Below are 24,349 nucleotides of genomic sequence, written 5' to 3'. Positions count from 1 at the left end.
GGTTAACCGCAAGGTCTGGGTGGTAAATAAGCTGCACACGACCTCAGTGGGAGGTCGGGTGATTCAGTAGTTTGTTCGGTTCTTTGTAACTGCACGAAATAGCCCGACATACGAATAATTAGACGAAATGCTGTTTCTCTGAGTCTATTCAAACAGGGATTTTGTTACAGGCCATACAAGCCAGGGCCATAGTCATGAGGCAGGAGGCTGGCAATCAGGCTCCAACAGCCAGGGGCAAAAATATTTACCCCATCCATTATATACACAGTATATACAGGGGGTGTATAGTTACCCCATCCATTATATACACAGTATATACAGGGGGTGTATATTTACCCCATCCATTATATACACAGTATATACAGGGGTGTATATTTACCCCATCCATTATATACACAGTATATACAGGGGGTGTATATTTACCCCATCCATTATATACACAGTATATACAGGGGGTGTATATTTACCCCATCCATTATATACACAGTATATACAGGGGGTGTATATTTACCCCATCCATTACATACACAGTATATACAGGGGGTGCATATTTACCCCATCCATTACATACACAGTATATACAGGGGGTGCATATTTACCCCATCCATTACATACACAGTATATACAGGGGGTGCATATTTACCCCATCCATTACATACACAGTATATACAGGGGGTGTATATTTACCCCATCCATTACATACACAGTATATACAGGGGGTGTATATTTACCCCATCCATTACATACACAGTATATACAGGGGGTGTATATTTATCCCATACATTATATACACAGTATATACAGGGGGTGTATATTTACCCCATACATTATATACACAGTATATACATGGGGTGTATATTTACCCCATACATTATATATATATATTTCCCACATACATTACAGGTAGTTCCCATTGATCTCACATTAGATACATAGAACATTATATTTGAACATTTCCTTTGTGTAACTGTATAGGAAGCTCATCATATAACAATAGTCACCTGACTGGCAGCTCCTCCCTGTGTTTCCCAGCACTGTATCCACTACCCCATACATTATATACACAGTATATACAGGGGGTGTCTATTTACCCCATACATTATATACACAGTATATACAGGGGGTGTCTATTTACCCCATACATTATATACACAGTATATACAGGGGGTGTATATTTACCCCCAGACATTATATACACAGTATATACAGGGGGTGTATATTTACCCCATACATTATACACACAGTATATACAGGGGGTGTATATTTACCCCATACATTATACACACAGTATATACAGGGGGTGTATATTTACCCCATACATTATATACACAGTATATACAGGGGGTGTATATTTACCCCATACATTATATACACAGTATATACAGGGGGTGTATATTTGCCCCATACATTATACACACAGTATATACAGGGGGTGTATATTTACCCCATACATTATATACACAGTATATACAGGGGGTGTATATTTACCCCCATACATTATATACACAGTATATACAGGGGGTGTATATTTACCCCATACATTATATACACAGTATATACAGGGGGTGTATATTTACCCCATACATTATATACACAGTATATACAGGGGGTGTATATTTACCCCATACATTATATACACAGTATATACAGGGGGTGTATAGTTACCCCATCCATTATATACACAGTATATACAGGGGGTGTATATTTACCCCATCCATTATATACACAGTATATACAGGGGGTGTATATTTACCCCATCCATTACATACACAGTATATACAGGGGGTGCATATTTACCCCATCCATTACATACACAGTATATACAGGGGGTGCATATTTACCCCATCCATTACATACACAGTATATACAGGGGGTGCATATTTACCCCATCCATTACATACACAGTATATACAGGGGGTGTATATTTACCCCATCCATTACATACACAGTATATACAGGGGGTGTATATTTACCCCATCCATTACATACACAGTATATACAGGGGGTGTATATTTATCCCATACATTATATACACAGTATATACAGGGGGTGTATATTTACCCCATACATTATATACACAGTATATACATGGGGTGTATATTTACCCCATACATTATATATATATATATATTTCCCACATACATTACAGGTAGTTCCCATTGATCTCACATTAGATACATAGAACATTATATTTGAACATTTCCTTTGTGTAACTGTATAGGAAGCTCATCATATAACAATAGTCACCTGACTGGCAGCTCCTCCCTGTGTTTCCCAGCACTGTATCCACTACCCCATACATTATATACACAGTATATACAGGGGGTGTCTATTTACCCCATACATTATATACACAGTATATACAGGGGGTGTCTATTTACCCCATACATTATATACACAGTATATACAGGGGGTGTATATTTACCCCCAGACATTATACACACAGTATATACAGGGGGTGTATATTTACCCCATACATTATACACACATTATATACAGGGGGTGTATATTTACCCCATACATTATACACACAGTATATACAGGGGGTGTATATTTACCCCATACATTATATACACAGTATATACAGGGGGTGTATATTTACCCCATACATTATATACACAGTATATACAGGGGGTGTATATTTACCCCATACATTATATACACAGTATATACAGGGGGTGTATATTTGCCCCATACATTATACACACAGTATATACAGGGGGTGTATATTTACCCCATACATTATATACACAGTATATACAGGGGGTGTATATTTACCCCCATACATTATATACACAGTATATACAGGGGGTGTATATTTACCCCATACATTATATACACAGTATATACAGGGGGTGTATATTTACCCCATACATTATATACACAGTATATACAGGGGGTGTATATTTACCCCATACATTATATACACAGTATATACAGGGGGTGTATATTTACCCCATACATTATATACACAGTATATACAGGGGGTGTATATTTACCCCATACATTATATACACAGTATATACAGGGGGTGTATATTTACCCCCATACATTATATACACAGTATATACAGGGGGTGTATATTTACCCCCCATACATTATATACACAGTATATACAGGGGGTGTATATTTACCCCCCATACATTATATACACAGTATATACAGGGGGTGTATATTTACCCCCCATACATTATATACACAGTATATACAGGGGGTGTATATTTACCCCATACATTATATACACAGTATACACAGGGGGTGTATATTTACCCCATACATTATATACACAGTATATACAGGGGGTGTATATTTACCCATACATTATATACACAGTATATACAGGGGGTGTATATTTACCCCCATACATTATATACACAGTATATACAGGGGGTGTATATTTACCCCATACATTATATACACAGTATATACAGGGGGTGTGTATTTACCCCCATACATTATACACACAGTATATACAGGGGGTGTATATTTACCCCATACATTATATACACAGTATATACAGGGGGTGTATATTTACCCCCATACATTATATACACAGTATATACAGGGGGTGTATATTGACCCCATACATTATATACACAGTATATACAGGGGGTGTATATTTACCCCATACATTATATACACAGTATATACAGGGGGTGTATATTTACCCCCATACATTATATACACAGTATATACAGGGGGTGTATATTTACCCCCATACATTATATACACAGTATATACAGGGGGTGTATATTTACCCCATACATTATATACACAGTATATACAGGGGGTGTATATTTACCCCATACATTATATACACAGTATATACAGGGGGTGTATATTTACCCCATACATTATATATATATTTCCCACATACATTACAGGTAGTTCCCATTGATCTCACATTAGATACATAGAACATTATATTTGAACATTTCCTTTGTGTAACTGTATAGGAAGCTCATCATATAACAAAAGTCACCTGACTTGCAGCTCCTCCCTGTGTTTCCCAGCACTGTATCCACTACCCATACATTATATACACAGTATATACAGGGGGTGTATATTTACCCCATACATTATATACACAGTATATACAGGGGGTGTATATTTACCCCATACATTATATACACAGTATACACAGGGGGTGTATATTTACCCCATACATTATATACACAGTATATACAGGGGGTGTCTATTTACCCCATACATTATATACACAGTATATACAGGGGGTGTCTATTTACCCCATACATTATATACACAGTATATACAGGGGGTGTATATTTACCCCATACATTATATACACAGTATATACAGGGGGTGTATATTTACCCCATACATTATATACACAGTATATACAGGGGGTGTATATTTACCCCATACATTATATACACAGTATATACAGGGGGTGTATATTTACCCCATACATTACATACACAGTATATACAGGGGGTGTATATTTACCCCATACATTATATATATATATATTTCCCACATACATTACAGGTAGTTCCCATTGATCTCACATTAGATACATAGAACATTACATTTGAACATTTCCTTTGTGTAACTGTATAGGAAGCTCATCATATAACAATAGTCACATGACTGGCAGCTCCTCCCTGTGTTTCCCAGCACTGTATCCACTACCCCATACATTCTATACACAGTATATACAGGGGGTGTATATTTACCCCATACATTATATACACAGTATATACAGGGGGTGTATATTTACCCCCATACATTATATACACAGTATATACAGGGGGTGTATATTTACCCCCATACATTATATACACAGTATATACAGGGGGTGTATATTTACCCCCATACATTATATACACAGTATATACAGGGGGTGTATATTTACCCCCATACATTATATACACAGTATATACAGGGGGTGTATATTTACCCCATACATTATATACACAGTATATACAGGGGGTGTATATTTACCCCATACATTATATACACAGTATATACAGGGGGTGTATATTTACCCCATACATTATATACACAGTATATACAGGGGGTGTATATTTACCCCATACATTATATACACAGTATATACAGGGGGTGTATATTTACCCCATACATTATATACACAGTATATACAGGGGGTGTATATTTACCCCATACATTATATACACAGTATATACAGGGGGTGTATATTTACCCCCATACATTATATACACAGTATATACAGGGGGTGTATATTTACCCCATACATTATATACACAGTATATACAGGGGGTGTATATTTACCCCATACATTATATACACAGTATATACAGGGGGTGTATATTTACCCCATACATTATATACACAGTATATACAGGGGGTGTATATTTTCCCCATACATTATATACACAGTATATACAGGGGGTGTATATTTACCCCATACATTATATACACAGTATATACAGGGGGTGTATATTTACCCCATACATTATATATATATTTCCCACATACATTACAGGTAGTTCCCATTGATCTCACATTAGATACATAGAACATTATATTTGAACATTTCCTTTGTGTAACTGTATAGGAAGCTCATCATATAACAATAGTCACCTGACTGGCAGCTCCTCCCTGTGTTTCCCAGCACTGTATCCACTACCTCTGCACGATCTCACAGTAATGGGGCTTCTCAGGATAAACACACAGCAGCTGCTCAAAGTTCTAGGCCCGAGTGCATGGAACTAAAATGTCAGCGTGCGCTTTAATATGACGTCACCAGACGACCGATCACTGGCGGCCATCTTTGTTTAGGGCAAATCTCCCATTAATCCTGATATAAAGTGAGGGCAGATCCATGTGTCATGGGATTATTAGAGGGAAAAGTAATGAGATAATTTAGGACATAATGTGTGAGAATAATTCCCTGTGTATATGTGAATATAATATGTAAATAGTGTAAGAGGAGCATATTAATGACTATACTGTCTCCCAGGTTGGATGTGGGATTAGCTTTCTGCATTGAGTTGGACATGGCTTTAGAGTGTACCTGCCATCCCCAATCTATGTATGTTCCTTTCAAAGAGCATTAATTATTACCCTTGGCGAGGAGTGGTTTCAGCACCCCCCTCCCCCCCTCCCCTACACCCAGTGATGAAAAGGTAAATATTAGGGGTGTTTTAGATCAATTTCAATCTTTTATTGTCTGCATTTCTATAGTGGGTACTTAGATGAGATTTAGGCTAAACGTGGTATCACATTCAGAAGAAATATAAAACCTCGATGGGACTCAATTTAACCCCCCATACATCATGCCGAATTTACCTTTCCCCAATCGATTCCTCTTCTCTCCCTCTCTCGGGATCTGTTCTTATCATGTCGTATCAAAGATACAAGCTAGCAGTTCCATTACGCATGCGCCAGTGTCTCCTAGGGAACGGAGAATGCTGATTTCCAGGAAGTACATCAGACAGGACACTGGTTCTGATCGAGCGATCCAGGTCCTGATCACTATGGTGATTCTTGGCCCATATGGGAAGAATTAATGAGATGAATATGATACTGATTGCGTGAAAACTCGCTCACTCGCCCGGGAAGCAGGAATGACGGCCCCTTCCACAGCTGAACTGTGAGTCATTGTAGCGGAGAGCTGATTTCTCGCAGCTATTCTCCACTTAAGATCCTAGGGAGGCTCAGGAACAAGTCATTAGTAAATCCACAGCAGAGTTTCCAGCAGGTAAAAAGGTACAGCAATATCCCCACAGCACTCCCAATAACTGGACGACACACAGTTTCAGGAGTAGAACTGACAATCGTTTATTCCAGGGTTTCTTATAAAGCCTGCTCCCATGCAAGGGAGGGATTCACATTAATTAGGACAGTAACCAATACAGTGCTTGTTACCTCCCACACATCTCCTCCCCTCAGAGTGACTCATAATCCCCTTAACTTGCACAGTAATTTACCCCAAACCTGGATGTACCCCTAAACCATCACATAACATTAATATTAGGGTACCGCTAGGTAGCCCTGATCTGGGTGACTATTATATCCAAAATTCACCCAGATCGGACCAGTGGTTCGGTAGTTACGAGGAGGTGAAGTTTGACCGACCGCACACGAGTTGGTATCCGAAAAGGGTTCCATAAGATTGGGCCCTGCGGTCGGTCTCCGTTCGGCAGTTAAAACATACTCTTACAATTGCCATCCATACTTCCATCCGCCTAGATATTGGTTCCCTCATTCGGTACTTTGTTTCTACCGAATGGGGATTCGTTAGGACTCTCCGTTCGGTAGTTACGGAGCTCTGGAGGTCTCAGCGGTGTTCGGTTGTTTGAGTGTCCGATTTGAGTTCCAGACACTCGACGACCAAACACCGCTGAGATTTTCATGCGTAAGATGGCCGCCACCACGTGTACGCATGACGAATGGCGGCCACCCAGATACAATCCTAACGAGCTTGTTAACTTGCGGTTTAGGAAATATGTGAACCTTAATTGCTAACACACTTCTCTCTGGGGTGGTCCCTCCGTTCGGTAGTTTCCATATGCATATGGTACGGATGGAAACTACCGAATAGCATACAATTCACACAGAAAACTTACGAATAGGAAAATTAACACAGGAAAAATATACCGAATACAATCACACAGGCATGTTACAGGACAGGCTTACTGCATTCCGCTACAGTCATTGATTACTTTTCTTACTTAAAAGAACGGTTTGTTTTATGCCACTTGTGTTTGTTATCCTGTAATAAAAGACTTTGGCTCCATGGCAATTGAACTGTATGTGTGTGGTCTGAGCGCCATTCAGTAATAATGTGTGCTCAGACCTAAGCTATCATGTTCCATGTCTGTATTTTTTGTAATAAATGTAACCTTGTGTATTTTATTGTATTTTACTGTATTTTGCTACCATGTGGCTAATGGAGTTTTGCCTCTGTCCTTGGAGATAATTGGATTACTTCTCAATTATCTCCAGGATAGAAGACTCTGTGGAACTGGTTTTGGGCAGAAAAGCCATGCTTCATTTGGTCACAAAGGACTTCGATCTATCTTTTGAACCAATGCACCAATTTGGATGATTTTGACATATGTTTGGAGTATGCTGATTCTGAAAATGTAAGTTTTATGTGAATGTGATGCATACTTTTAAAGTTATGAATAATGTGGTAAAAACTGTATTTCTCTGCCTGTGATAATTACATTACCAATTGTGTAAGGTAATTGTATTACAGGCAGAGGGGAGGATTTTGTGTGGGAGTGTCTGAGTGTATTGTACGTGTTTATTGGTTGTTTTCCAAAACCCTGTGGGTGGTACTAATGTGTAAGAATGTGTATATAAGAACAATAAGCCCACAGCTCTGTATGTTCCTGCTTGACCCTCAAAACAGAGGGGGGGGTGGCGGGGGATTTATTGTATGCTGTTCCAGTTCGACTGCTAGGAGTGTAAACCTATTCGTATGGTTTTTCCTATTCGGCTGTTTACAGCATTCGTATGTTTGAGAGCATTCAATGCTTCTCCGGTTTGGTGGATTGGTGTCTATAGTAGCTGCCTGTAAATCTGGAAGGTAATATCTCCTAAACTGCTGTTAACCCCTTTTATGTCTGGGGGTGCCGTCACAGTCCCCTTCACGGTTGTGAGGCATTTTGGGAAGCTCACTGGCTGTCTATGCTGTTTAGGCCTTTGGCTTTTTCCTTGCTGAGCCATCAGGGGTTAACTGTAGGTTCACCGCTGGGCTGGCTTTGCGGTCATGCGGGTTGGTGAGCAGTGCGACTTCTCCCCTCTGGGGCTGCTTGAGGCAGGAGCCGTTGCTGTCGGGCTTCACGCTGCCGCCATCTTGGAAGGTAGGTTGTAGGACTCCTGTGTGTCACATCATGCCATGTTCTGCGGAGATGTCTGGCTTTGGCTTCTGGTATCCAGTACTCTTTTTACATTTCTTGTTTAGTTTTTCTTGGTTTTTCTGGTTTTCTATTCTATGTCTGGTTTTCTTTAAGCTGGGTTTTTCTGGGTTCTTTCCTGTAATCCATCCCTGGAATTCCCAGTGTCCAGGTTTCCTTTAAATGTTTTCCATTTTCCTTTTGTTTCAGTCTGGACCTGCAGCAGTGTTTCAAGTCTCTGCCTTTTCTTGCAGGTATGTGCTATTGTTGTTTAGTATGGTTCTTTTAGCGAACATTAGGCAGTGTAGGACCTGCCGAATATGGGGTACATTGGCGATGTGGCAGGCTTATGCAATGTATGATCATATAATGTAACTAAATCCCCATACTTTACATATATAGTGCTTAGTTATGTCTCCTCTTGTTTTGCCTATTATATCTTGTCTTGTTTCATTTTGTAATCCCAGTCCATGTACAGTCCTGTCCTGCCCCTGTTTAGTTAATGTTCCCTTATGTATTGTGTACATGTTCTGGGTTTAGCTTCCTACCCTTCTCTGGTTCTGGGTTCTACTAGTTCTGTCTTGTTTTCATGTTTGGTGCCTGTTCTAGTCTTGCCTTGTTTCTGTACTGGATACATGTCTGCAGCAGAGCTCCCCTATCCAGTTCCGGGAGGTCTGCATATCAAGCTCCTAGTTCCTGGGATCCGCTGAAGCTTCATCAGGGTTCTGGTATGTGGCCGCGCAAACGCTGGTACTCAACAGCAGAGTGCGTGTGGTTGCCCTGCACCATGCCCTGATAATCCACTTCCATGCTGTTACTCCTACTCTGATCATCAGGCATACTGGGTCCCGGTCTTCGGACTGCCCTCTGTGACACTGTGCCTCTCAGTCTCCACTCCTCCCAAGGCGTCTCGGATAGTCGGCGTGTGGTTGCCGCAAGGGGAGGCAGGGCAGCGGCCATCCACCTCACTCCCCTCTCGAGTAGGCCGCAGTCCCCAAAGTTTTATTCAACTCTTCAGAGTCCCAAAACTCCTGATCTCGGGTTCCGCCACCTTATCCACCACCGTGTGCGTGGCTGTTGGGCTCTCTGCGGGCTTCAGAGCTGCAGGATTTGCCTAAGAGTCGCTGGGCAGGAGGCTGGCAAACAGGCCCCTCCAAAAAACAGTGGCGAGGTCACTTTCGCCACATACTCTAGTGGTTGTCTCATTGACAGCAGCTAGAGGCGCTTCCACGTTTCTCACTGTGATTTTCACAGTGAGAAGATGCCAGCATCCATAGGAAAGCATTGAGAATGCTTTCCTGTGAACTGGCTGAATCCGCGCGCGGTTCATGCCGTGCATGCGCATTCAGTCGATGACGGGGAAAGGAGGAGGAGAGTTCCCAGCGCCAAGGGAGCCCGGTGCTGGAAAAAAGGTGAGTGTTTAACCCCTTCCACCCCCTAGAGCCTGGCCATGAGGGTGGTAGGGGACAAAAGTCCCTATAGTGCCAGGAAAACGAGTATGTTTTCCTGCCACTATAGTGGTCCTTTAAAGGTAGGCAGACAATGTAATAGAGCAGCTGGAAATGCTAGCAGAATGCTTGGTTGTATAGTGAGAGGTGTTAGTAGTAGAAAGAGGGAAGTGCACATGCCATTATACAGAACACTGGTGAGACCTCAACTGGAGTATTGTACGCAGTACTGGAGACCGTATCTCCAGAAGGATATTGATACTTTGGAGAGTTCAGAGAAGGGCTACTAAACTGGTTCATGGATTGCAGGAGAAAACTTACCAGGAAAGGTTAAAGGAACTTAACATGTATAGCTTGGAGGAAAGACGAGACAGGGGGGATATGATAGAAACATTTACCGGTAAATACATAAAGGGAATCAACACAGTAAAGGTGGAGACTATATTTGATAGAGGAAAATCTACTACAACAAGAGGACATAGTCTTAATTAGAGGGCCAAAGGTTTAAAAATTATATCAGGAATTATTACTTTACTGAGAGGGTAGTGGATGCATGGAATAGCCTTCCAGCTGAAGTGGTAGAGGTTAACACAGTAAAGGAGTTTAAGCATGCTTGGGATAGACATAAGGCCATCCAAACTATAAGATAAGGCCAGGGACTAATGAAAGTATTTTAAAAAATTAGGCAGTCTAGATGGGCCGAATGGTTATCTGCTGTCGCACTCTGTTTCTATGAGTACCGCCCATGTACAGGATGTATCGGGTTTTGGAAGGTTACACGGTTAAATATGTATGGCAGCTTGGGTAATAACATTTCCACCATTATGGCATACCATTTCAAATAGAAGGCAACCCAGAGTATTCCAAATGGGGCGATTTGAGATGTTTGGTCTAGCCACTTCATCAGATGCAGAGCCCATATAGTGGTTATAGTTTTATTTGTGCTTTCACATATGAACTCAATTTTCCCAGGACATTTCATATTCCTGATATGAATCTGTCCAACAAAAGTCTCAGTTTTATGATTTAACATTGTCTCCTGACTATAACAGTACCCCACATACCAGTTTTTCAGGTTTTTTTTTGGTAAGTCACTGGTCCGAATATATTAGATGCCCTTTCGGCTTGTAAAATTAACAAGTGATATTTTGGGGGGGCCTGTTGCCATTGAGACAGTGTTACGGTTGCATCCAGGCTGGCTGGAAGTTGGACCTTAGAAAGGATGCTCCTAGCACTCACCAAAGGATCATCAGTGTCATGGTACCTGTCACTCATGCCTCCATCAGCAATTTCGGCATATTGAACGCCGGCCGCGATAGCTCCGCCCCCTTTTATGACACGGCGCAACCTCGTCAACGTCAAGACGTCACGACCCGCCGGAAAACTCAAACCAGGATGTTTTGGGGGTGTGGTCATCAATTAAAGAGGCAGGGTATATTAGTAGACTGACATGAGAAATATGGACACACTGGGAGAATGAGACACTGGGGGTATGAGACACATGGGGACACGGGGCGTATGAGACACATGAATGGAGGTGGTGCGAGAATGAGAGACATGGAAGAAGGTGCTAGAGGGAAACACATGGGGACACTGGGGGAATGAGACATATGGGGACCCTGGAAGGTATGAGAAACATGCACACACTGGGGGTATGAGCAGGGCCGCCATCAGGGGGTGACAACCGTGACAGTTGTCGCGGCCCTGTGGGGCCCGGACTGCTCTGGCAGTCCTGGGCCCCACTTTCCCTCCCTGCACACATAGATAGCGAATATCGCTATCTATGTGTGCAGCCGTGGGCCCCCCGGCTCCCTGTTACCGCAGAGGGGGCCCAGGCAGCACACTTCCTGTTCTCCTCTTCTCCTCCCTGCTAATAACTCTCACGAGACCCGGTTGCCATGGCAACGCTCCGCGGGTCTCGCGAGAGTTATTGGAGGAGAGAAGAGGAGAAGCTGTGTGCTGCCTGGGCCCCCTCTGCGGTAACCGGAAGCCGGGGGGCCCCACCATGCCACCGGACCACCGGGGATGGAATCTCCCCCCTCCCTAGACACAGGCAAGCAGGGAGGGGGGAGAAACAATTGAGTTAATTAATTTTTTTTTTTTTTTAAATAATGTTAAAATGCCCCCCCTCCTCATTGGACATTTACACACACACACTACATACACTGACACAACACACACACACACACTACATACACTGACACAACACACACACACACTACATACACTAACACAACACACACACACACTACATACACTAACACAAAACACACACACACTACATACACTGACAAAACACACACACACACTACATACACTGACACAACACACACTGCATACACTACCACAACACACACTGCATACACTACCACAACACACACTGCATACACTACCACAACACACACTGCATACACTACCACAACACACACTGCATACACTAATACAACACACACTGCATACACTACTACAACACACACTGCATACACTACCACAACACACACTGCATACACTAATACAACACACACTGCATACACCAACACAACACACACTGCATACACTGCATACACTGCATACACAAACAAACACACACACTGCATACACAAACACACACACTGCATACACTAATACAACACACAGTGCATACACTAATACAATACACACACTGCATTCACTAATACAACATGCACTCTGCATACACTACACACTAACACACTCACTGCATCCACTATACTGACACACACTCTGCATTCGCTACACATTACCACACTCTGCATTCACTACACTAACACACACTCTGCATCCGCTACACACTAACACACTCTGCATTCACTACACTAACACACACTCTGCATCCGCTACACACTAACACACTCTCTGCATTCACTACACATTAACACACTCTGCATTCACTACACTAACACAGACTCTGCATCCGCTACACACTAACACACTCTCTGCATCCGCTACACACTAACACACTCTCTGCATTCACTACACACTAACACACTCTCTGCATTCACTACACATTAACACACTCTCTGCATTCACTACACTAAGACACTCTCTGCATTCACTACACATTAACACACACTCTGCATTCACTACACATTAACACACACTCTGCATTCACTACAAATTTACACACACACTACATTCATTACACTGACACACTCTGCATCCACTACACCCTAACACACACTCTGCATTTATTACACACTAACACACACTCTGCATTCACCAAACTATGCACACACTCTGGATTCACTATACTGACACACACTCTGCATTCACTACACTAACATACACTCTGCATCAACTGTACACACAGCATCCACTACACAAACATCCTGTATTCACAGTACACACACTACATCCACCACAAATTGAAACATTCTGCATTCACTATACACAGACACTGTGTCTAATACACACACTACATCCACTACAGACACTGCATCCACTAAACACATTTCATCTAGTACATACAAACACTACATCCACTACACAAACACACACTACATCACTGTACACACACTACATCCACTACTCAAACACTCTCTGCATTCACTACACATTAACACTCTGCATTCACTACACTAACACACACTCTGCATCCGCTACACACTAACACACCCTCTGCATTCACTACACATTAACACACACTCTGCATTCACTACACATTAACACACACTCTGCATTCACTACACATTAACACACACTCTGCATTCACTGCACTAACACACACACTACATTCATTACACACTAACACACACTCTGCATTCACTATACTGACACACACTCTGCATTAACTGTACACACAGCATCCACTACACAAACATCCTGTATTCACAGTACACACACTACATCCACCACAAATTGAAACACTCTGCATTCACTATACACAGACACTGCGTCTAATACACACACTACATCAACTACAGACACTGCATCCACTAAACACATTTCATCTAGTGCATACAAATACTACATCCACTACACAAACACACTACATCCACTACTCAAACACACTCTGCGTTCACTATACACACTCTGCATTCACTGCACAAACAGTATCTAATACACACAAACACCACATCCATTACACACATTCTAATTCACTTCCACTATACACACCACATTCAGTCCCGCATCATTGTCAGCGGACTAGGTAGGGCGTGGGCGGGCCCGGGAGGGAGGGGTCGGGGGGGCCCAGACCTTGTGCTTTGTCAGGGGCCCCAAAATTTCTGATGGCAGCCCTGGGTATGAGACACATGAATGGAGGTGGTGGGGGAAGGAGAGACATGGAAGAAGGTGCTAGAGGGAATGAAACACATGGGGACACTGGAGGAATGAGACATATGGGGACCCAGGAAGGTATGAAAAACATGCACACACTGGGGGTATGAGACACATGAGGGCACTGGAGCTATGAGACTCGTGGGGACACTGTAGGTATGAGACACATTGGGACACTGGGGGAATGAAACACATGGATGGAGGTGCTAGGGAGAATGAAACACATGGGCACACTGGGAGAATGATCTTATAATAAAAACACAAATTAGGTGCTCACTATGTAAGAAATTACAGTATACCCTTCCACACAGGATCCCTGTTCTTTGAGGAAAGTGCAACAAATAAAACACACGAACAAGTGTAATAAAATAAATGTATTAGGTGTAAAGATAATAAATTCACTGATAATACATCAGGTTTAATAAAAGAGTATTAAAAATAGAAACATCAACAATTGATAACATACAAGTCACAGTGTATCACAGAAGGATGGAATAATCACAACACTTGCCACAAATACAATATCTCAAATATCAATCAATTATAGCAACCACAATGCATATATTGATTAATTACTTGCATCAACCAAGTATCACAGTCAAAGATAGTTACCAACAGAGTGTAGATCTGTATATTGAAGTCTCCCCTGGACCTCTGCTTGGTAGTCACTCCTTGAAGTTCCTACCAGAACTGCCGTGTCACTAGCCATTTTGGACCTACATTTATACAGCCTCTCTCTTTGAAGTTTTTCCCTCCATCTACCTAAATTATCTCGGGGGCATGTGATGGGTTTGGTAGGACCAAAAGCTCAGCAATAAATTCCTTATTTCTTGTTTGATGTAAGTGGTTCACAATGGAAATAAACGGCTATTTGCTATCTAAATATAAGTTGGGAAAAAAACTCATAAACACATTATTGATAACACGAAACTCAGGATGAAAAAACTGGTCCAATATCCTGTTCTAAGGTATGCTTTGTTAACAGTTAGACAAAAGGCCTTTGATTTTGGAATAACTCCAACTGCCCCATCTACATTAACAGTTAGATCAAAGACGGTTTGTCCTGGAAATTAAACCACCTTGTTTTTCCTGATTTGCATGGCACTTGTGACATCTTCTTTTGATATTAAAGGCCCAAAGGTTAAACAGACAGATTTACATTCTAATTTGATTTATATTCTACTATTTCTTACATTTAATTTGTCATTTCTTACAACTATATACTTTGAGCAGAAGTAAATCGTACAAGGATTCCCCAAAACCTTGTAGGAATAGAGACAGAAGACAAATACAAAAAATAGATAACTGCACCTTAAAACACAGTAATGTACAAAAATGGAGTCAAATATAAATCATATGTACATACTTTTTTGTTAAAAGTCTATGAAGTCTTTGGCTGTTATACATATTGCACTACTGGATATTCCAATTGTTGTCTTCACATATTCTAGGCACAGATAAAGTCTACCACCACTGAAGCTGAAAATATATCCAGTGATGGGGATTGTACCGTCTACGCCCTACACAGCAGAGCTCATTGTAGCTCTATAAATTGTGAGAGTTTTTGCTATAGCACTCTTCTTCACTGTGTTAAAGACATACTGCACTATTATTGTCTCTCTTTTTCCTTTATCCCTATTAGATACCATGCACTGTATATCAACTGAAGACTTCATAGACCTTTATCAAAAAAGTATGTACATTATGATTTATATTTGACTTCATTTTTGTACATAACTTTTTTTTTATAAATTCTTTATTTTCTGTAGTTTTTCAGGTTTTTGTAGGGTACGGAAAGTAAAAGGGGGAGGGTAATAGATAATAAAACTGTTTATGCATTTAGCTTTACAGCACATTTCTCTTATCATTGGCATTTGTTTTTGTTCGCCATGCGATTTGCAATTTGTTGTTTGCTTTTGTTAGGTGTGTGTTATTCTTTTGCATTTCTGTGTGTGGCTCCTGTGTGGGTCACGTTTATTCATATAGTATCATTGGGAGGTGGGCTTGCATGGAAGCCGAGTGTATTGGTGTGTTCGCTTGTCGTCTGTCAGAGTGTTACCTTTTCTAATTCTTTGTGGACATAACTGTGTTTAAAGGAGCGGTTATCGGTTTTATGTATTTGTACACTGGAAGAATGAGATATATAGGGACCATTAAAGGTATGAGAACATGTACACACTAGGGGTATGAGACACATGAGGATACTAGAGCTATGAGACATGTGGGGACACTGAGGGTATGAGACACATGGCCACCCTGGGGGGCTGTATCATGCTTAGACATGCTTGCCTAACCTGTTTATTATAAAAATGAGGCTGCCTATGCAAGAGTATACCTCAGTACTCCAACTACTGCATTAGTGACATATGTACTATTGCTGTGACTCTTTTTCTGCATTGTATTCCACTATTATAGAACAAACTGAAATCAACAAAAAATTAATAAGTGAGAACAAAAGCAATAAATGAATAATCACTATGCCTCAATAAAAGAAAGATTGGCAAAAATACAATAAAAGAAATACACTATTAATGATTTTATTCTCACTTATTAATTTATTCTCTTTATTTTTTTTGTATAACTAATAAAAATAATTCAAATATAATTTTTATGTGGAATAATCCATTAACTTTTCTATGTGGCTCTTGAATATTTCAAAATTTTACCATGAGGCTCTTACATGTATGAAGTTTGGCCACCCCTGGTATTTTGTTTTACCCCCTTCTCTTCTGAGGGTAAATTTGTAGGTGGACAGGCACACGGCGCAGTAATGCATGGTTCTTATTTCTAAATAATGTATTAATTGGAGTGTAGCATTGAACAATGAAACATTTCAGACATTCTTAACAAGAAATTGTTTTTTCTCTTGTGTGAATCATCTGATGGGTCTTAAGATTTGCCATTTGACTGAAACATTTCCCACATTCTGAACATGAAAATGGTTTCTCTCCTGTGTGAATCCTCATATGTGTCTTTAGGACTGACATTTGAATGAAGCGTTTCCCACATTCACAACATGAAAATGGTTTCTCTCCTGTGTGAATCCTTTGATGTCTGTATCTAATGGAAGAGTCACTGAAACGTTTTCCACATTCTGAACATGAAAATGGTTTCTCTCCTGTGTGAGTCCTTTGATGACTCTCAAGAATTGACATGCAAGAAAAACATTTCCCACATTCAGAACATGAATATAATTTCTCTCCTGTGTGAGTCCTTTGATGTCTCTTAAGAGCTGAGAAGTCAGCAAAACATTTCCCACATTCTGAACATGAAAATGGTTTCTCTCCTGTGTGAGTCCTTTGATGTCTCTCAAGAATTGACATGCAAGAAAAACATTTCCCACATTCAGAACATGAATATAATTTCTCTCCTGTGTGAGTCCTTTGATGTCTCTTAAGAGTTGACATGCAAGCAAAACATTTCCCACATTCAGAACATGAAAATGTTTTTTCTCCAGTGTGAATCTTTAGATGAGTCTTAAGATAGGAAGAGGATTTCTCTCCTGTGTGAGTCCTTTGATGTCTCTTAAGAGCTGAGAAGTCAGCAAAACATTTCCCACATTCTGAACATGAAAATGTTTTTTCTCCTGTGTGAGTCCTTTGATGTCTCTTAAGATTTGACATGCGAGAAAAACATTTCCCACATTCAGAACATGAATAGGATTTCTCTCCTGTGTGAGTCCTTTGATGTCTCTTAAGAGTTGACATGCAAGCAAAACATTTTCCGCATTCTGAACAGGAAAATGATTTATCTCCCATGTGAATCTCCATATGTTTATTGTATTTTGATGTTTCTTCTCCTGTATGAATCCTTACATGTTTCTTAATATCTGAAGTTTCAGTGAAGCATTTTCTACATTCAGAATCGTTTTTTATTTCAGTATTACAAGTGGGGGTAAGAAGGTCTAAGGTGGTGAAATTTCCATCCTCATATGATGCTGATTCCTCCTTAATAAGAGTAGATGAATATTCTGTCTGTGTATGTTCTGTGGGTGCATAAATGTCTATGTTTCCAGGAATTTCTTCTTTGTTTGATACGGATTCATTATTTGATGTATAGTCCGTCTGTTTATCTCCTATGGGTGTATAAACCTGGATACTGGAGAGAGTGCTGATTTCACATGAGGCTGATTCTACCTTAAGGTCAGGTGGATATTCTGTGTCTGTATGGTCTGTGCCTGTATGAATATCAATGTTTATAGGAATTTGTTTTTCATTTGATGCGGATTCACATTTTGTTGTATAGTTCATTTGTGCATCTCCCTTGGTTGTGCAAATGGAAGCTTCAACAAGATTTCCATCTTGCCATGGGACTGATTCCTCCTTGATAAGAGTAGATGGGTATTCTATCTCTGCATCTTCCGTGGGTGTATAGAAGTCTGTGTCTGGGAGATTTCCTTCCTCATACGAGTCTGATTTCTCCTTAATATGAGTAGATTGATCTTCAGTCTGTATATGTTCGATGGGCGTATTAATGTCTCGGAGATTTACTTTCTCGGATTCTGTAGTTTCATGACTCAAAGATTTACTGCTTGGTGTACTGACTGCCACACAGTTTATTTTTTGATTACTTGTGATTTCGTTATCTTTGATTATATAATCCGGAGAAGAAACTGAAGTGTACAATCCACTGATTTCATTTCTGTTTATGGAACCATCTACCGGAAAGAAAACACTTAAAATTAGAAAATTGTCTTAATTGCAGTGGACTTACCAGGCTAGCTATAGGACAGGCTAGCAAGGACAGAAGGTGCCTGTAGCAAGTGTGTTAAAAAATGATAAGCTTAGAGTCATGTCTACAAATGCTCGCAGTTTAGGGAATAAGATCCATGAACTTGTGGCAATAATGGCAACTGATAGTGTAGATTTAGTCGCTGTTACTGAGACATGGTATAATGAAAAAAAAGACTGGGACATAGCAATACCAGGGTACTCTTTATATAGAAAAGACAGGGAAGGCAAGAAAGGGGGAGGGTGGCCCTGTATGTGAAGGATAGCATAAAATCTAGCCTAATACAAGTTAGTGAGGCGAACATAGAGTCCGTTTGGGTTACGTTAGAATTTGGTAATCACACAGTAACTCGTGTAGGTGTGATTAAGAGGCCCCCAGGACAAATTGAAGAGTTAGATAATCTACTAGTTGAGGAAATAGCTAAAATGACAGTGAAGGGGGACGTTATCATCATGGGTGACTTTAATCTTCCTGATCAAATAATAGAGGTCCAGGCACTCCTTGGTTCAAGACAGGTACTTTATTAAGAACCACAGCAGCAACATTTCGACCCCAAAAGGTCTTTGTCAAGTCATGGTCTTTGTCAAAGACCTTTTGGGGTTGAAACGTTGCTGCTGTGGTTCTTAATAAAGTACCTGTCTTGAACCAAGGAGTGCCTGGACCTCTATTATTTGATACATTTTTGGAAATCTGGTGTTTGATTCCGGTTCAGTAAGCACCCTAGCTCAGATTTATGGGAGTGAGTGCAGTTCCACACACACTACTAAAGGTTTAATCTTCCTGATGTGAATAGGAAAACAAAAATAGCTACTTGTGCCAGAAGCACACATATTCTAAACTCCCTACTGGGATTGTCTCTAAAACAAGTCGTTGAGGAGCCAACTCGTAAAGAGGCCATACTAAATTTAGTGTTAACAAATGGAGATTTGGTATCAGATATTACCGTAGGTGAAAGTTTAGGATCCAGCGATCACCAGTCAGTGTGGTTTAATATAAGAACAGTGACTGAGTCACACCACACAAAAACAAAAGATTTAGACTTTAGAAAAACAGACTTTTCTAAAATTAGACGATGTGTAAAGGAGTCATTATCAGACTGGAGCAATTTAAATGGAGTCCTAGGGATTATTTAAAAGTCGCACTACTGAAGGCAACAGAAAATTGCATTAGGCTTGTCAGTAAAAGCAAAAAATTCAAGAAACCACTGTGGTACTCCACAGATGTAGCCAAAATATTAAAAAAAAAAAAGTTAGCATTTAGTAATTATAAAAAAAAAAACAGAGTGAGAAAGACAGAATGATCTATAAGATTAGGCAGAAAGAGGCTAAGAAAGTTATAAGAGCTTCCAAATCACACACAGAAGAGAAAATAGTGTCAGTAAAAAAGGGGGACAAACTTTTTTTAGATACATAAATGAGAAAAGAAAAGTAAAACAAGGATTAGTTAGATTAAAAACAAAAGAAGGAAGGTATGTAGAAGAGGATACAGGTCTAGCTGACTGCCTCAAATATTTTTGTTTGGTATAGAGGGGTGTAGGTGAAGCGCTAGTCATATATAACTTGTGATATACAGTGCGGAATATATAGCAATACCTCTACCTTAGAGTATTTTAATACAGGAGTCCTAATGCAGGTATGCTGTACCTTAAAAACAAAAGGCAAAATAACCACACATAGTGTATACTGTAATATGAATAAGTGGTATATAAAAAAATATATACACTCACACTTTCAGGAGCTAACAATATATAGCTCACTGTGATCGCCTGTAGGGTCCGTGAAGGCGACCCTATCCCTTCTTGGGTAGTTGTTCTTTTGTCACTGGTTTTTTTAGGTTAAAACACAGACATCTATGGTGCAATATTGTGGGTTCCAGTGGTGATATTAAAACAAGTAAAATTTTGTACTTACAAACCCAGAGCCTTCCACATCGGCTCTGGTCTGAGGGTGTATGTAGTTAAGGACTACAAGCCTTCTTTGTGAAAATAGCAGGAGATGCCACAAGTGGTATAAAAAATAATAAGAAATTTATTGTATCATATATAAAAAGTAATAATAATATAAGATATATTCTATATATAAAATACCACTAAAATGGCTAAAAAAGTCCAATGAAAGAGTCTCTTTCCTCACAAGGTCCCCAGGACGCGTTTCGACGATCTGGCTTCTTCAACTGGTGTTTGGAGAAAAAAATCTTTGCTTCTTCCTTGGACTGGCTCCTGCTATAAGTACCTCTTCGTGGGTACTGTAATTGATTTCCGGCTTGTTGAATCGCGGGCGTTCACCATGGTAACCGTGATGCCCTGCGTTCCAAGCCTCACTCTCAGTTCATTTCCTAATCCACTCTTCACTTCCGGTTTCCGTCTGTGTGCCGATACGCAGGGCCGGACTGGGAACTAAAATCAGCCCTGGAAAAAAATTCTATACCAGCCCAATAATGCGTCGCGACAGCATAGTGTGCTGATATAGAGGGTGAAAAAATAACTTGAAATTGAAAGCGCTTACTCCAACGAAGGAACGCATATAGGGCTTCAAAATAAACAAAAGAGCGCCTTTATTTTAAGTAGACGTACATTTGCATGTAATCAATGTTTCAGTACAACTACTTTGGCCTATTAAGGACATTTTAGTAATGGTACTGAAATGCTGAATGTCTGCAGTTGCACAACTAAAAAAATGAAGGGATCTGGTTAATTTTGAAGTTCTATGGGTGCGCTCTTCACTTTGAATATGTTATTGTGCATGAGTATGCAACTAGCAACAAGACTGGGCCAATACGTGCTCATTACACACACACACACACACACACACACATATATTAATGACATTTATGTGTGTATTATGCATATATAAATGTATATTACTATATGTGTAAATATTATAGGCTTAATTATGTTACTAATACACACAATAATATACATGCATATTTATGTGTATATTACTGTCAGGATCACATCAATTTACTTCTATTACCTTTTCCTCGTTTAGTGTATCTTGTCTCCAATTGTCTCCTTTTTTTTCTCTTACAGCGACCCTTGTGCATCTTTTACTTTATCCCAGTCCATGTGTGTTTCTTTTTACCCTTCTCCAGCCTCTGTATTTCTCTTTCCCCCAGCCCCCTTTGTGTTGTTCTTAGCCCCAGACACTTTGTCTCTTTCTCCCCTTCCAAATCTCATCTGTGTGTCTCTTTCTAACTCCATACTCTGTGTGCCTCTTTCTCTTCTCCCAGCTACTCTCTGTCTCTTTTTCCCCAGCCCAGCGTTGCCTCCCACAAATCTTGTGTCACTTTGTCCCCCTTCCCTACTGTATGTCTCTTTGTCACCCCAACAAACCTTCTATGTGTCTCTCTTCCCCATCTCCTCCCTGTGTCTCTCTCTTACCCCTCTGTCTCTTTGTACCCCCATCCCCTGTGTCTCTCTATTACCCCATCTGTCTCTGTGTCCCCCCTTCTCCTGTGTCTCTCTATTACCCCTCTATTTGTCCCCCCATCCTCTGTTTCTCTATCACCCCTCTGTCTCTTTGTCCCCCCCCTTGCCCTATGTCTCTATTACCCCTCAGTCTCTGTGTCCCCCCTCTCCCTGTGTTTCTATTATTCCTCTATTTGTCTCCCCCTTCCCCTCTATTTGCCTCTCCCCTTCTCCCCTATTTACCTCCCTTCCCCTCTATGTGTCTCCCCCCCTTCCCCTCTATTTGCCCCCCTTCCCCTCTATTTGTCTCCCCCTTCTCCTCTATTTGCCCACCCTTCCCCTCTATTTGTCCCCCCCTTCTCATCTATTTGCCCCCCTTCTCATCTATTTGCCCCCCTTCCCCTCTATTTGTCTCCCCCTTCCCCTCTATTTGCCCCCTTCCCCTCTATTTGCCCCCTTCCCCTCTATTTATCTTCCCCTCTATTTGCCCCCCCTCCTTCCCCTCTATTTGCCCCCCCTTCCCCTCTATTTATCTTCCCCTCTATTTGCCCCCCTCCTCCCCCTCTATTTGCCCCCCTTCCCCCCCTCCTTCCCCTCTATTTGCCCCCCCTCCCCTCTATTTATCTTCCCCTCTATTTGCCCCCCCTCCTTCCCCTCTATTTGCCCCCCCTCCCCTCTCTTTATCTTCCCCTCTATTTGCCCCCCCTCCTTCCCCTCTATTTGCCCCCCCCTCCTTCCCCTCTATTTGCCCCCCCCATCCCCTCTATTTATCTTCCCCTCTATTTGCCCCCCCCTCCTCCTTCCCCTCTATTTGCCCCCCCTTCCGTGTGCCTGCTTAACTTGTCACAGGAGGACTGAGGGAGGGGCCGGAGCCAACTACCAAGCTCCCTCGCGGTCCCCATAATTCCTAGCATCTACACATCATAGAGTAGTGATTACTCTATGATGTGGCTGAGCTGGGGATTATGGGAACCGCGAGGGAGCTTGGTAGTTAGCTCCGCCCCCTCCCTCAGTCCTCCTGTGCTGACAGCTATGCTGCTGTCAGTATCAGTGAGTGTGCCGCCGGATCGCTTAGGCGGCCGCCCGGCACACTCACTGATACTGACAGCAGCATAGCTGTCAGCACAGGAGATGGGGCCGCCGGCTGCAAGTATAAATCCTCAGAGTGTGCCGCCGGACCGGCCACCCGGCGGCACCGACAATGCGGCCGGCGGCCGCAATATTATTAAAATATAGGGAGCAGGGCTCCCTCTCTCCCTCCAGCCCCCCAGGTGCCGCGGCCCACCGGGAAATTTCCCGGTATCCCGGTGGGCCAGTCCGGCCCTGCCGATACGTCATCACTATGCGCTCGGCACTCTCGATCTCTGTATATGTCGGTTGACATGACAACGGGGAAATTGACACACAATATAACATATGATTAAATTTTTGTATTCATATTTATTACTTGTATATCTTTTGAATAAAACGGTTTGTCTTTCACTTCTCAATTTGGTATGTTCAATCTAAACTCTAACATCTCCCTTATGTATATTTTACCTTATTATATTGCTCCCTGATATTTAAAAAGGATTAGAGTTTCTTGTGGGGGGTAATCTGACCCCTAAAAATTCAAT

At 41.2% G+C, this 24,349-nt stretch overlaps 1 pseudogene; it reads right to left on the bottom strand.

The window, feature by feature from the left end:
• LOC134574849 (oocyte zinc finger protein XlCOF7.1-like) overlaps nt 1-24,349 on the bottom strand; it is an 80,640-nt pseudogene that overhangs the window by 17,944 nt on the left and 38,347 nt on the right.

The sequence above is a fragment of the Pelobates fuscus genome, chromosome 10 (assembly GCF_036172605.1).
Source record: "Pelobates fuscus isolate aPelFus1 chromosome 10, aPelFus1.pri, whole genome shotgun sequence".
In the NCBI taxonomy this organism is placed as follows: Eukaryota; Metazoa; Chordata; class Amphibia; order Anura; family Pelobatidae; genus Pelobates; species Pelobates fuscus.
The sequence above is the reverse complement of the archived record's forward strand: the minus strand, read 5'-3'. Positions and strand labels throughout refer to the sequence as shown.